General features: G+C 41.0%; 1 pseudogene; it reads right to left on the bottom strand.

Moving 5' to 3' along the window:
- Positions 1–10,521: 10,521 nt before the first annotated feature.
- Positions 10,522–15,026, bottom strand: LOC127447300 (interleukin-1 receptor type 2-like; annotated as a pseudogene).
- Between the last annotated feature and the right edge of the window lie 1,208 nt (positions 15,027–16,234).

Here is a 16,234-nt window from a genome sequence, read left to right as displayed (position 1 = left end):
TGTTCCAGTCCGCCTCTGATGACGACATCGAGCTTTACGCTGATAGCGTAATGTGTTTCATCAGAATGTGCGTAGAGGACGTTGTTCCGACCAGAACAATACGGATCTATCCGAATCAGAAGCCATGGATAAATAGCAATGTTCGCGCGGCACTTAATGTGCGGACCTCCGCTTTTAATTCCGGGAACGCGGAGGAGCATAAACAAACGCCAGTACAGGAGCAAGATTGAAGGACAGTTTAACACCACCAACTCTAGAACCATGTGGCAGGGAATTAACATCATCACATCAGCTGAAGCTACAGAGGTTAGTTCACTCTCCGTCTCTGTAGCAGATGTAACCCGATCCTTCAGACGGGTGACTATCCGCAAAGCCGCGGGCCCAGACGGCATTCCGGGCCGCGTCATCAGAGCGTGTGCGAACCAGCTGGCTGGTGTTTTTACGGACATTTTCAACCTTTCCCTCTCTTTGTCTGTAGTCCCCACATGATTTAAAACATCCACCATTGTGCCTGTTCCAAAACAATCAAAAATAACTTGCTTAAATGACTGGCGTCCTGTTGCTCTGACCCCCATCATCAGCAAATGCTTTGAGAGACTAATCAGAGATTACATCTGCTCTGTGCTGCCTCTCTCTCTAGACCCATTGCAGTTTGCTTACCGCAACAACCGCTTCACTGATGATGCCATTGCATCTACAGTACACACTGCTCTCTCCCACCTAGAAAAAAGAACACTTATGTGAGAATGTTGTTTGTAGACTACAGCTCAGCATTCAACACCATAGTGCCCTCCAAGCTAGATGAGAAACTCCGGGCTCTGGGCTTAAACAGCTCACTGTGCAGCTGGATCCTGGACTTCCTGTCAAGGAGACGCCAGGTGGTTAGAATAGGCAGCAACATCTCCTCATCACTGACACCTCAAAACTGGAGCCCCACAGAGCTGTGTTCTCAGTCCACTCTTGTATTCCTTGTACATACATGAGTGTGTGGCAACACATAACTCCAATGCCATCAAGTTTGCTGATGACATGACGGTGGTAGGTCTGATCACTGACAATGATGAAACAGCCTACAGAGAGGAGGTGCACACTCTGACACACTGGTGTCAGGAGCACAACCTCTCCCTCAACGTCAGTAAGACAAAGGAGCTTGTGGTGGACTTCAGAAGAAAAGACAGAGAACACAGTCCCATCACCATCAATAGAGCTACAGTGGAGAGAGTCAGCAGCTTCAAGTTCCTGGGTGTCCACATCACTGAGGAACTCACATGGTCCATCCACACTGAAGTCGTTGTGAAGAAGGTTCATCAGCGCCTCTTCTTCCTGAGACGGCTGAGGAAGTTTGGAATGAACCGCCACATCCTCACACGGTTCTACACCTGCACTGTAGAGAGCATCCTGACTGGCTGCATCACTGCATGGTACGGCAATAGCACAACCCACAACCGCAAAGCACTGCCAAGGGTGGTGCGGTAAGGCAGACAACATCCAAGACAAAAAACATAAGAACTGTAGACAAAACAAACAAAAAACTGCAATATTGGGTCAGAGTTCACAGCGCTGCAGCCATACTCAGTGCCATCTTGAAGCCTCTTGAAGAAGTTGAAGCTCTGTCCCCCAGACTTTGAATTAGCAGAGAGTAATACACTGATGCCTCATGACCTTTTCCAGCAGTAATCACCACTCACAGAGTATCTGCCACTCTAGGGGGGTGTACACTACTCCCAAAAATAGTACAAAGCAGGTGGCGCAGCTGTAAGTACCTGAAGACCTGGGAATCCCAAAATGTTGAACCATATTTTCAAAGGATCTCAGCACTCCACTCTCATATAGGTCACCGAGCGTATTAACCTCCCTCACAATCCACACTGTCCAGCAGAAAGGGGAGTTATTAATACATAATTTGGGGTTCAGCCATATGCTTGAAGCAACATTTAAATAAATGTCTGAATTAAACACTCTGGACACTGTTGTCCATATTGCGTGCAAATGCGAGATAACGGTGCAACTTAACTTGTCCGGTTAGTTTGATAGAAAGGCTTTGCAATGGCAAAATAGGGGCAAGAACATCCTGTTCAATACAAAACCAGGGAGGGGCTCTCTCAGGTGGAAGCGACCAATGAGCCAAATGTCTGAGACCGAATGCATAATAATAAAAAAAAATATCTTAGATAGGCCTAGCCCATCTTTGTCAATCGGCCTATGTAAATTATTGAAGTGTAATCTGGGATGTTTACCATTCCAAATGAAAGCTTACTAGCTATATATGGCAGTATAGCTAATAAGCCAACAGTTTTCGTTTGTTTGTATTTTTTGGCTTATAGTTTTGAGTGACAGATGTTGTATTTCATTTAATTTTCTCTGTGACATTTTTCTACTGTGTTGACAGTAAAATATGTTAAGAATTCTGTATCTTGATAAGACAAATAAAAATAACAAATAAAATTTGCCACCACCCCTGGAAAATCGTCCTCCTTTCTTATCATGGCTGCTAATGGTTCCAGGGCAAGACAGAACAATAAGGGGGAAAGAGGGCAACCCTGGCAGGTGCCCCTATCCAGAGTAAAATAATCGAAGTCCTGGATTTCTAATCATTTAGGCTAATTATGTTTCTGTTCCACCTTTTCACACATTATTTGATGGAAGATTCATTCAAGCATACATAAAACATCTTGATACAACAACAACGTGTTTTTGGCTTAATTGTGTTTACACAATTGCACAAAGCATTGCAAAATCCCACTGAAAATGTCACAAAACAAATCATTACAAATTGACACAGAAAAGGTTGAATATCCACTTTAAGATACACCAATATTAATAACAGGGATGTGTAACGTCTCACGAATTCAAATAAAACATAATGCCAAAATTGAATTGCTGGGTATTCGTATTTTATTTTGCTGACACAGAAATGAAAAGCAATACTCACATATCCTCGATGAATCACAGCAGATCAGCTTCAGACGGCCCAACTGTCAGTTGAAATTTTAAATGGAAATTCACACTTCAGTGACATGTACAATATGTTGTACAGTGGTAGTCAATACAATGGAAGCACAACTTTAATCAGTGACTCGGAATTATGGTAAAACAACAACATTGTGACAGCGTGGCGACAACCTTCATCACACACTATAAAATTGCCAACCTTTTGGCCACGTCGTCGCAACGTCGGTAGAAGGTTGGCAACATTGAGACAACGTTCTGTGTTTGCTGGGCTCCAATGTCAGCAATGAACAAGGAGAGAGAGAGAGAGGGAGAGAGTTCCGATGGCAGTTGGTAGCAAAAAATATCAGCTCTTGCTGTAACTTCTATTTTTGCAATTTCTCTTTTTAAGTTTTTATGACACAAACGATACTTAGATTATTGGAAACTTAACTAAGATCAAAAGAGGCAGAAGATTTTTAAAGGTGCTATATGTAAGATTGACAACAAGTTTGAAATGGGAGAGTTGTCTGCCAGACTCGAAGATCATGCGGGTTGCCAGAATGAGGACACGCAACAGGATCCGTTTTAAAGGATTTCTGGGCTTTAAGCTGTCTCCATCTTCCAAAGGCATCTCCAATATTTATCCTTGTTTTACTAAGCCTCTGGTCAATGGTGGTTTTTAGATGGATGGGGAGGATTTTTAGGTCGGGTGGAATCTGTTATCTCTGATCCAGTTCGTTTGCTGGCTTCCATGGCTGCAGCATGCAGTGTTGTTTGCCTGCAAACTTGTTCAGATCTGGCAACCTGGTGATGTCAAAATCCTATTGGTGAGTGGGTAGTGGGCAGGATCACACAGGCTAAAACATATACAGAAATTCCGGCCCGGAATGGAAACTTCAAAGTAGAATATACTGGCTGTAGCATTGTTATCGGAGAAGCCAGTATTTCAACTTAGCATGTTTCCTAATTCTCTAGTTACATATTATGGTCATTTTATGATTTAGTACAGTAAAAATATTACATATAGCACCTTTATGGTAAGACCTCTAAGAAACTTAAAGATCACATAAAAAATTACATATAATCTAAATATCAAGCTAACTGCTAGCTAAGCTAACATTCCATGACAGTTAAAACAGTTGATCACAGCTTGGACCTGTCTAAGGCAGTAGTATCTTTCAAAACTGAAGAGGAGCTGGAGATAATATATCCAGCAGAAGTTTTATCAAACAAAGAGATGATCCTGAGAGAGAACCCAGAGATGCTGCTGTCGGACTACAGTGGACCAGAACAGAGTCCGGTGTAACCTGCTCTTCTTCACTGAGCACCCATCAGCCTGGCACAGCACTCTCATAACTGCCATGAACTGCAGCAGAAAAGGTGGCATCAGTAAAGGCAGACAACTCACTCTAGAAGGAGAAAAGGAGATAAAGCTGACTGTGAACTTGTATCACAATGGTACGGTCATGGTCCAAGGGTCAGAACCCAGACTTGATGAATTCCAGAAGAATTTAATGGACTTTAAAATGGAGGTTCAGATGTTTAAAAAAAGATCCTGAGGTGAAGAGCAGTGTAGAGACCTACAACATAACAGCCACAAACACTGACCTCCGCTTGAACTCCCCTGTAGCACAAAGACACACTGTCTCTCCTGCATCTCCAAAGATCAAGGCCTTGAGACACAACATCGCTGAGCTGGAGCAGGACTACTTCCTGTTTAAAGAGGAAACTACCAACAACCTCTGCCAGCTCCAAACCAGACCAGCCACCTCAGCATACAACAACCTCAACAGCTCTGCTCTGCTGTCAGACAGCTGGAGGAGAACAACCAGGAGCTGTGAGAGGAGCTGGTCAAAAGAGATCAACACAGCAATATGCTGGAGAAACAACTGGATGAGATGAGACAACAGCTACACACAAGCACTAAACACATCACAACCACAGAACAACAGCAACAGTGTGCCTGCACAGAAACACTTAACACCTCTACTCCTGAACACATCACAAACACACCATCCCATCCCCTGCAACCCCGCAAGTTTCTCAGGTCTCTCAAGCATCTCAGAACTCCAAGAGAAAAGACATCAGCAGCAGACAGAGATATCCACAGACCACAACAACATCTATCAGCAGCAACAGAGAAGAGAAGAGACAACACAACATCGTCATCCTCTGTGATTCTAACGGCAACCACCTCGACCAGAGATGAGTTTCCAGGGAGGAATGTGAGGAAACTCTGGTGTCTGGTGTAGATGTGTGATTATTGTTGTGGTTTTTTTTTTTAAAATTTGTTTATTTATTTTTATGTATTTTTTTATATGTGTGTCTATGTCATTTAAGACCACTGTTATGTTGCCGGGGTTAGGGTGGGATTGGGAGGGGGAGGAGTAATAGTTGGGGTTAAGTTTGATTCTATGTATATATGTTTTGTTCTATGAGGTACATTTATGTGAATCAATAAAAAATTGTTAATCAGAAAAAAAATCCAAAGCACGAGAAGTCGTGGAGTTGGAAGGAAATATTAAAAGTGCAGAGGCAGAGCTGAAGCGCCATATGTCATCTGATGGCCTCAGAGAATTGACCCGATTGAAATACAGATATAATACTATTTTGTCGCGGAAAGTGGATTTCTGGTTATTCAGGGCAAGACAGTCATACTTTGAGTTGGGGGACAAAGCAGGGAAGCTTTTGGCTAGATATATAAAGCAGAGAGAGTCTCTTTCTACCATTCCCTCAGTGAAATTTGCTGGTGGTGAAATTTTTACCTTGGCCATTGATATTAATAATGCCTTTAAAGAGTTCTACCTTGATAGTTCCACGTCTTCGTCTACTGATGAAGATATTAGAAACTTTGTGGAACTATTAGATCTTCCTAAACTGATGACTGAGCAAAAATACTCTCTCGATTCTGAGATAACCTTGGAGGAGCTTGATGAGGTAATTAAGGCCTTGCCTACTGGCAAGGCTCTGTGGCCAGATGGTTTTGCTGCTGAATTTTTTAGATCTTATGCTACAGAACTGGCTCCACTTTTGTTAGAAGTTTATACTGAATCATTAAAGAATGGAAAGCTTCCTCCAACCATGACATAAGCCCGGATCAGTCTGATTCTTAAAAGGACAAAGATCAAAGCGAGCGTAAAAGTTACCGTCCGATCTCCCTGATCCAACTAGATGTAAAAATTTTGTCTAACCAATTAAGTAAGGTTATGACATCTCTTATACATATAGATCATGTGGGTTTATTCGGGGCCGCAGCTCTTCTGATGACATCAGGCGTCTCATCAATATCATGAGGTCAGTAGCGAACGATCAGTCTCCGGTCGCTGCCATCTCACTTGATGCCGAAAAGGTGTTTATATGGTAGAATGAGATTATCTTTTTAAGATTTTGGAAATGTATGGGTTCGGGAGTACATTTATTGGTTGGATTAAGTTACTTTATAGACACCCTGTAGCAAACAAATGGATTAATTTTAGATTATTTTACTCTGAATAGGGGCACTCGGCAGGGTTGCCCTCTTTCCCCATTATTGTTCTGTCTTGCCCTGGAACCATTAGCAGCCGCGATAAGAAAGGAGGATGATTTTCCAGGGGTGATTGCGGGAGGTGTGGCGCATAAGCTTCTGTATTACGCAGATGATATTTTATTATTCGTCTCCAACTCCACTAGATCTATGCCTTGCCTCCACAGAATTATTAATTCCTTTTCCAAGTTCTCAGGATACAATGTCAATTCGTCTAAATCCAAAGCTTTGGCTTTGACAGCGTACTGTCCAATAAGAGCCTTCCAGCCGTGCGCCTTCCAGTGGCCCAAACAGGGCATTAAGTATTTGGGAATTTTATTCCCAACAAATTTGTCTGATTTAGTCAGTTCATTTTGATCCCTTAATAAAAAGGTTTTCGAATGACGTGGACAGTTGGGCTTCAATACACTTATCGATGATTGGGAAGGTTAATGTAATTAAAATGAATTGTATAACAAAATTCAACTACCTGTTACAATCTCTCCTTATAGATGTCCCCCTCTCTTATTTCAAACAATTTGATAGCATAGCGAAGTCCTTCATTTGGAATGGTAAGCATGCCAGGTTAAATTTCAATAAGTTACATAGGCCAACTGACAAAGGTGGGTTAGGCCTACCCAAGATTTTGTTTTATTATTATGCATTCAGTCTCAGACATTTGGCTCATTGGTCGCTTCCACCTGAGAACCCCTCCCTGGTTTTGTATTGAAAAGGAAGCTCTTGCCCCTATCTCGCCTCTGCAAAGCCTTTCGATCAAATTAATCATAGAAATTAAGTCACACCCCGTTATTTTGCATTTACACTCGATATGAACAAAAGTGTCCAGAGTGTTTAATTCCCCTAAACCCTAAACTATGCATTAATAAGTCCCCTTTCTGTTGGTCAGATTGGATTGTGAGGGGGGTTAATACACTCTGTGACCTATATGAAATTTTGGGATTCCCAGATCTCAATTTTATAAGTATTTACAGCTGCACCACCTACTCTGCACTGCTTTTGGGAGTGGCACGCACCCCCCCTAATGCGGCAGACACTCTGGAAGTGGTGATTACTGCTTTTGGAAAAGGTCATGAGGCATCAGTGTATTACTCTCTGCTAATTCAGAGTCTGGGGGACGGAGCTTTAAATTCCCTCAAAAGATTATGGGAGGAAGATTTAAATTTGATTTTGGAGGAGGGAGTGTGGGCTAGGATTCTTAAAAATGTTAAGTCTGCATCTAGAGATGCAAGGGTGCGCCTTATGCAATTTAAGATTCTACATAGATTTTATTGGACCCCTTCTAAATTGTATAGGCTTGGTCTTAAGGACACAACCACCTGCTGGCGATGCCATTCAGAAGATGGAGACACCACCCATGTTTTTTGGGGGTGTTGTAAGATACAGGAGTTCTGGTTGAGGGTCCAGAATTTTATGGGCGACGTATTGGGTACTCGGATCTCCTTTTGCCCCAGGCGCTGTATTTTGGGTGACGGGGCAGTCATTGATGTAGGAGATAAGTACATGAAAAATTGGATCCTGGCCGGTGTTATGGTGGGCAGACAGGTTATCCTTAGAGGATGGAAGTCAGCTGGAGCCCCCTCGTTTCATAAGTGGTGCGAGGAGATGGGCAGGGTGGCAGCTTGGGAAGAGTTGTCATATTGAAGGCTTCGCAACATGGATATGTTCATCAGGAGGTGGGGCAGCTATTTGGCCTTTTTGGAGGGCTCTCGGGGAGGGGCAGTGGAGGGAGACGTGTCGTTTTAAATGTGTATGTTGTAGCCTTTTTGTTTTTGAACATATACTTTTTTAAAATGTATTTCTAAATATTTTCTTCTGTTTTTTTGTCTGTTTGTGTGTTTTTGTCAATTGTATTTGACCACTGGGGTATCTGTTTGTGTTGGATGGTGAAAAAAAAACTTTTAATAACAAAAAAATAATAGTATTTATAGCAGTTCTCATTAAAATGCTGAATATAATATCCTAAAAATAACTAACGTAAATTAATATACTATAGATGTGTTCTGTGGTTAATATGTAAGGAATAATGTACAGTTAGGGGGAATCAGCAAAAAGGGGTTATTTTCAACATGATCACACGGGAAGTCGACATTCGCTACCAAATGCTGTAGTATTCTGACATTGACCCCATTCTGAGTTACTGACAACCGGCATCTCCCAGCAGACATCACTGCATCAATTCAAAGGTGTTTACATTTTCCAGTGGTGCAACTGATAACATGTCGCATGAGCAGATTCAGAGAAACAGGTTCTCCTCCTGCATTGATATTAGGAAGTTATTGCGTTCACATAATCAATAATTATCGTGATTCAGTGGTTATATGTTTCCTAAAAAAAAAAAAACATTATCTACTGACGGTTAGGTTTAGGGTTGGGGTTTGGTAATAGAATTATTTAAATATACTTTTCTCTTTTTAACCGTATTACATAATTTACATCTAAAAACAACTCGCTTTACAACTTGCTTTTGCCGCCCCTTTGTGGACATTTCATCTGGAAACTGAAGCTCACACTTGCCCATACGTTTAACAACTCTTTCAGCTTTGGCTGCTAGGGGCAGTGCTTTGAATTTCGGTAAGTCCAATTTCAGCCAAATCTTTGACCTACTGTTGCTAAATTTTGTTCTATTGTGATAATGACCATCTGACTGTACAAATATGGTAAATGAAATATTGGAGTAAGAAATTATTTTATTATGTATGAAGAAAGAGTGTGTTGAGTGATACTAGGACTAAGAGACACATGAAACTAGTACAGCTATATAAAAAATTGGTTGCCTATAGAGGTAACAGTCAGTTAAACAGTTTAGCACACTTTAGATTAAATTATTTGATTGCAGAAAGTCTCTATTGACCTATCACAATCAAGGATTCCAGAGAGCTGTGTTATAGTGTGGATAGAAGTATTTGCACTACTTGGAAAAATGTGTGCTACAAATGCCATGTCGAGCTGTCGATTTAACGCAAGACCGTGTCCTTTGAGAACTGATGATGAACTCAATAGAAAATAGATTGCTGTGGACAATAGGCCAGTGTTAGACATACACCAATCAGCAACAACATTAAAACCACCTGCCTAATATTGTATAGGTCCCCCTCGTGCCGCCAAAACAGCCCCAACCCGCACCTCAGAATAGCACTCTGAGATGATATTGTTCTCACCACAATTGTACAGAGGGTTTATCTGAGTTACTGTAGACTATGTCAGTTCGAACCAGTCTGACCATTCTCTGTTGACCTCTCTCATCAACAAGGCGTTTCCATTCCGTCAGGCACCAACAATCATGCCACGCTCCAAATCATTGAGATCACATTTTTTCCCCATTCTGATGGTTGATGTGAACATTAACTGAAGCTCCTGACCCATATCTGCATGATTTTATGCACTGCACTGCTGCCACACGATTGGCTGATTAGATAATCGCATGGATGATTGTTGGTGCCAGACGGGCTGGTTTGAGTATTTCTCTAACTGCTGATCTCCTGGGACTTTCACGCACAACAGTCTCTAAAATTGACTCAGAATGGTGCCAAAAACAAAAAACATCCGGTGAGCGGCAGATCATGAAAGAGAGAAACACCTTGTTGATGAGAGAGTTCAACAGAGAATGGCCAGACTGGTTCGAAATGACAAAGTCTATGATAACTCAGATAACCGCTCTGTACAATTGTGGTGAGAAGAATATAATCTCAGAATACTATGGTATAATGTTGTGGCTGATCGGTGTATGTTCAATGATATGGGAATAATCCAAACAATATATTAAAGCCATTTTTCATATTGTCTAATCAATAAAAAAAAAAAAAAAAATGTTTACACTACATTAACATTATTGACAGCCCTACTTGTCTGCCACAATAATGCAATTTATTTAAATATGAATATCTAAATTATTAAATTACTTAAAAATATATTATATTCATCGTTATTTTAATTATATTCAAGTATTATATTAAATAATTTTTATTTGGGGGCCTTTCTCAGCAAATATTGATATATTTATTAATGTTAGGTAATGAATTTGATTAAACATTTTATTTGACTGACAGCCCTTGTTCAAATGGATCATTTTAGGAGTCACAGTACCTCTTATCTGTCTGAAATGCACATCCACTCAGACAAGAACTCTCAACTGGCATGCCATCAACCAGCCATGCGACATCTGTGGACTCAGCTGATTGGTTACTGATGGATACTGTGCATTGGATCATCAAACGTGAGCCTGAAAATTAACAATAAATTGAGCTGTGTTTAATGTGTATTTGAGAGTCATTCTTAATATCTGTCTGAATATAAATGAAACACCTGTAAATCAATATTGCTAGCATTGTGCACTGTGAACTCACCAAAATGACTTTCAATGAAGGATCCATTGACAGGAAAGGTAATGTGAGGGAATAAATGACTTGATGCTGTATGAAAACAAAGGACATTGTTCATTGACCAGGGAGAAGATTTAAAGGAGTAGTTCGCTAACGTGTGTCTTCAGAAGACTTGGAATCATCATATGGACTATTTTTATGGTACTTATTCTTTTTGGAGCTTGACAGACATTATGAACTGTCATTAGCCGCATTTGCACTGTCAACCCCCTGTTCCAATTGAGGGTGTGCTAGTGCGTGCCAGGGACAGTTGTGTTCCCACTATGACTTCCGGGGCTTCATCATGCCTCCTCGGGGCTTCCTTAGGCCCAACGGCCAAGCACCTTTGGCCCGCCGATTACTCTTGGGCCAAAGACGGCCAACTGGGGATTAAGGCGTGGTCAATGTCAAAGGCGGAGTTTAGCTGAATCAGGTCTTTCCACCAAGCAAAGACCAAAATAAGCAAACAAACGGCAGCTTCAGTCTCCACCATGTTAATTTCGAGGACTAGCTAGTCTACAGAGTGTGATGCCTCAGCTTGAGCTTCCCTATTGCTTGTGAATTGGGGGGGTGTTTGGCGTTGGCTAGTGCCAACGCTGCGTATTGGGATTTAGGGCAACGCTGTGGGGCTATTGACCCGATGGTGGGAATGCAGATCGATTTTGGTCTCTCAGCTCGAGGTCTGAGGCTATTGTCCTCCGGCTGACCAGTTGATAGCCCTGGCTTGCACTGGCCCGATAGTGGAAACACGGCTATTGTATGGAAAAGAGCTTGATAGGTTTTCTTCAAATTTGTGTCCACGAACACAATTACTTGACTAATCACCTCAATAATTACTTTACTTTTACATTACTTTCAAAAACACTTTTCACAGAAACATTTTAGATTTTTCACTAAAAAAATGTCTATATTTCTTCCTTGTTTGATGGAGCACGCCCGTCGACTGAAACAGAAACACAAACAGATGTACATGTGAACATAATTCATGTTCTACATGTATTCTATATAAATATTACTTTAGAAATATGCGTAACCCAAGTAATGTACCTAAAAGTAATTAACTGAAAGTCAATAAATAATCTGATTAAAAGAATTAAAAATGTAAAGCATTAAACTACTTTTTGACTAAAAATTCATTAGATTATAGTAACTAATTACTTTCTAATCTGATTACACCCAACACTGGTCATAAAATGTATTCAGGTGCCAGAATCATCTATATGACTAATATCTCAGTGAAGGGAATTAATTCACCTGACACTTCAACTCTCCAGGTCCTGCTCACATTATATTGGGTGTCGTTAAAAATCACTCTTAACCTACAAGTGTAGAAGCCCTCATCTTTCACAGAGATGTTTCTGATGAACAGTATGCCTCGCTCAGTTGTATACCAACCTCTGCCAACAGGGAGACCTGTGCTCCGAAAATTTTGTAAAACAAGATATCCACAATTAACAAATTGAACCAAACACATTTTCTTTGTCTTTTTTGTTACATTGTGCAGTGCCAGTGACTTACCACTTTGGATTTTGTGCCCTTTGGTAATATTTCAAATGGGAACAAATAATCCTTATATCTTCCCCTGCATGTGAAGTATATGGCATTACAGTCATGTTTGGCTCTTATTTTGCATAGATGGTTATTGAAATACTGCCAGTGAAGCAGAACGTGTCACCCCTGATTGAGAAACACATTACACATTGTCAAAGAGGAAAGGACTGCATATTGTTTTCACAGGTCATATACATGTACTGATTTATTCTGCATATTTATAATGCATACATCACATTATATCTTTCAAAGACAAATTGGTCACTGTTAGAAAAGAATAAGACATACTTTAAAAAGTTACATATGCAAGATGTCAACTAAATCTGACACACATCAGAGAGTGACATGATAAATATTGAAATTGTGATTTTTTGCTCTGTTTAATTTAGTTGATAATGCTTTGAGGAAGCTTATGTGATATTTTATTCAAGCTCAGACTGGATGTAATTGATTTGATCAGTTTCAAGGTAGACCTTTTATATACAATTTATGTACAATTTGATTGTTTTGTGAGCATGTTCAATTAGAAACATTTCAAAGGATTTTAAAGAAAAAATAATGATATTATTGAAAATGAAAAATGAATGTTCCCTGTCTGTCACTCACTCGATGTTGTGTCGATGTAGTGACACTAGGGGTTCATGCTTGAGAGCCCCAATCACCTTTGCTTTATTCAGAAAAGGCCAATGAAAATTGGAGAGTGGAATTTGCATGCCGCTCTCCGCCCCGGACATATGGGTATAAAAGGAGATGGCGTGCACCACTCATTCAGACTTGTTCTTCGGAGCTGAGCGCATATGTGTGTTCGTTCCATCACCTCACTATCTGTTGCTGGAATTACGGCACGTATCAGCAGTCACCCTCGCACGGTTGAGTGTTGTGCTTCCTCTGGGCACTTCGGCAGCTGAGTCCACAGGTGTAAAAAGAGTATATTTTCTCTAAAAGAGCTCACACAAAGGACTGCCATCTTTTTAAAGATGTCCTTTCGCCTTTGTGCTACTGGGTGTGGCTGTTACCTCTCCCCACCGGATGGCCACGAAAATTTTGTGGAGGGGTCATACTGTTCAGTGACGAACTCAGCGGAGGAGTAACGCTGCCAGGTCCAGTACTCATGGTATGCCCCTTTTCAGGTGAGCCCGCGTACTTGGGCTCAGTGCTCCATACATGGTGATTCCCCCCTCGGTAATCCCATATGATGAGTTTCCACTGTTCGGTTTCCCCACAGGTGAACCCTGTGTTTCCCCTCAACAGAGCTTCGCTATGCCTTGGCCACTGTTGCTGTGTACCCTCTCCGTAGATAGGGTCCTCCCCAGTAGCATCATTCCGTATGTGAACTTCCCCGTCGGTAAGTCCATGTGAGGTATTCTCCACGTATTAACCTCCCTCCGGTAGGATGTGGTCTCCGTAGTGCTCTCCCTCCTGGAGAGGGAAGAGCACTTCCCCAGCGCTATTCTAGCAGGTGCTCGGTGGGAAATTGCTTAATACAAAAATCAGGAAAGTCCACAGCCTGTAGCCTCCTCGGGTAAGTGCCTCCTCCCACCATTAATGGGACCAGGGAGACGCCTTACCTAACTCGCTGGAAGGTCACGACGAGGTCGAGCGCTCACTGTGAGGCACACAGCAGCTTGCCTGTATCTGCTCCTCCGTACCTCGTGACATGGTTTAGTGCCTGCAGCGTTTCGTATAGGAAAAGTGAGTGACAGACAGGGAATGTCTTGGTTACTGATGTAACCTCTGTTCCCTGATGGAGGGAACGAGACGTTGTGTCTCTCCTGCTGCAGCGCTGAACTGACCGCTGACATGCCCAGGACTCTCTCTCGGCTCCTCAGCACAAATCTGAACGAGTGGTGCACGCCATCTTTTATACCCGTATGTCCGGGGCGGAGAGCAGCATGCAAATTCCACTCGCCAATTTTATCCTTTTCTGAATAAAGCAAAGGTGATTGGGGCTCTCAAGAGTGAACCACTAGTGTCACTATATCGACACAATGTCTCGTTCCCTCAGGGAACAGAGGTTACATCAGTAACCAAGACTATATCAATGAATGGCTATAGTAAATACTGCATAGGTTACTGCACAGTTTTGCAAGTGTGGTCCCAGAAAAACACAAAATTTCCCTGGGCCGAGGAAGTTTAAGAACCCTTGTTCTAATATATTTCAACATATAGATTGTATTGCAAGTTATGATTACTCACTTGAAGTCAATCATTTTTGTATCAACTTGTTACACTATTATATTGACTAACTTACTAACCACCAATGCTGACTTCAAAGGGGACTGGCCTGAATTGATTTCACCTTAATGTACTCCGTAAAAAATGTACAGCGTACATCACAAATAATGTAAGAACACTGCAGGTTTATAATTAAGTATGGTAAGATATTACCTGAGAGTGTAGGTGTAAGTCCCAGAATCTGAAGTGTGAGATGGGAGGAGCAAGATGCTCTGTCCACTCTGCATCACCCAATCACGGCAGATCTTCAGACTGCTGTGGTTTCTCTGATTGGTGTGTTCGATGTGGGACGTCGAGCTGTCGTCCAGTCGCAGTTGCCTGTCAATAATCACATCTTCAAGAAATGGAAATCTGATGACATACGCCTCGCCTTGAACTTGATGGTCCGGGATCTCTGGACCCACCACCACACAGCTGTCTAGACACATCACAAGAAGTTCAATATTACAGCAGAGTTAATCTTTTGGTTGTTGACGAGGTTTTTATTTTTATTTCGCCAACGATAATGAAGACGAGATGAAAAAGATGCTTCTTTTCTTGTGATTAAATTTTTTTTATTGATTTCATACAGTAAACAAGGCAAAACATATATACACAGAATCAACATTTAACCCCCACCACTACCCCTCCCCCTCCCAATCCCCAACCCCACCCTGACCCCCAACAAACATTCCTGTGGTCACACATGAGTATATACACACACACACACACACAAATAAAAGAATAATATATATATATATAATAATCAAACACATCTATAACTATATAGATGTGTGACTGGGGAGTAACGGAATATATTAACGGGATTATGTTTTAAAATACAAAATATAAGTAACTGTATTCCACTACAGTTACAATTTAAATAATTGGTAAGTAGAGTACAGTTACATTCAAAAAGTATTTTGATTACTGAAGAGTTTACTTTGCATTTTATTGTCATTTGTTTCATTTAATATTTAGTCCTTTCAGATGGAAAACATTTATAAATGATGCAATCAAAGTGCATTTGAACAGTGGTGAAACACTTTCTTATGATGTGTTACATTCATACGAGCAGACAGAGAAGTAAGTTTGAAGTAAGTCTGGAGCAGAAGTAGAAATAAACCTTGTGCAAATCATCAGCTTTACGCTAAGCTAAAATGCTATTTCTAGCCATTTTACATGCACATGTTACCGGGCACGATCATATTTTTTTATCAAGACATTAATGTTGGATCATAATTTCTTTTTTTCTAGTAAGACCTTTGATATTAGGGCAAATATTTTATTCCTGATAATAATTTTTTTTATTGTTTTCCTGTAAAAATATCTAAAAATCCTTAAAACAAGATCAGTTCGATTTATCTTTTGTTTATAAGCAACACTGCATAAGATATTTAGGTTTTTCAGAGAATGTATTTTTAACATGTGTATTTTGTTTTACAGCATGTAATCTGTAATCTGTAGTAGAATACATTTCAAAAGTAACCCTCCCAACCTGACTATACCTCTCTCTTCACTGCCCCTCCCTGAGAGCCCTCCAAGAACGCCAAATAGTTGCCCCATTTCCCAACAAATGAATCCAAGTTCCCCAGTCTTTTAGATGATACTTCCTTGAAAGCTGCCAACTCCATCGCCATCTCCATGCACCACTCCT

The sequence above is a fragment of the Myxocyprinus asiaticus genome, chromosome 10 (genome assembly GCF_019703515.2).
Source record: "Myxocyprinus asiaticus isolate MX2 ecotype Aquarium Trade chromosome 10, UBuf_Myxa_2, whole genome shotgun sequence".
Lineage (NCBI taxonomy): Eukaryota > Metazoa > Chordata > Actinopteri > Cypriniformes > Catostomidae > Myxocyprinus > Myxocyprinus asiaticus.
Note: the sequence above shows the minus strand (reverse complement) of the source record. Positions and strands in the feature narration are given on the sequence as shown.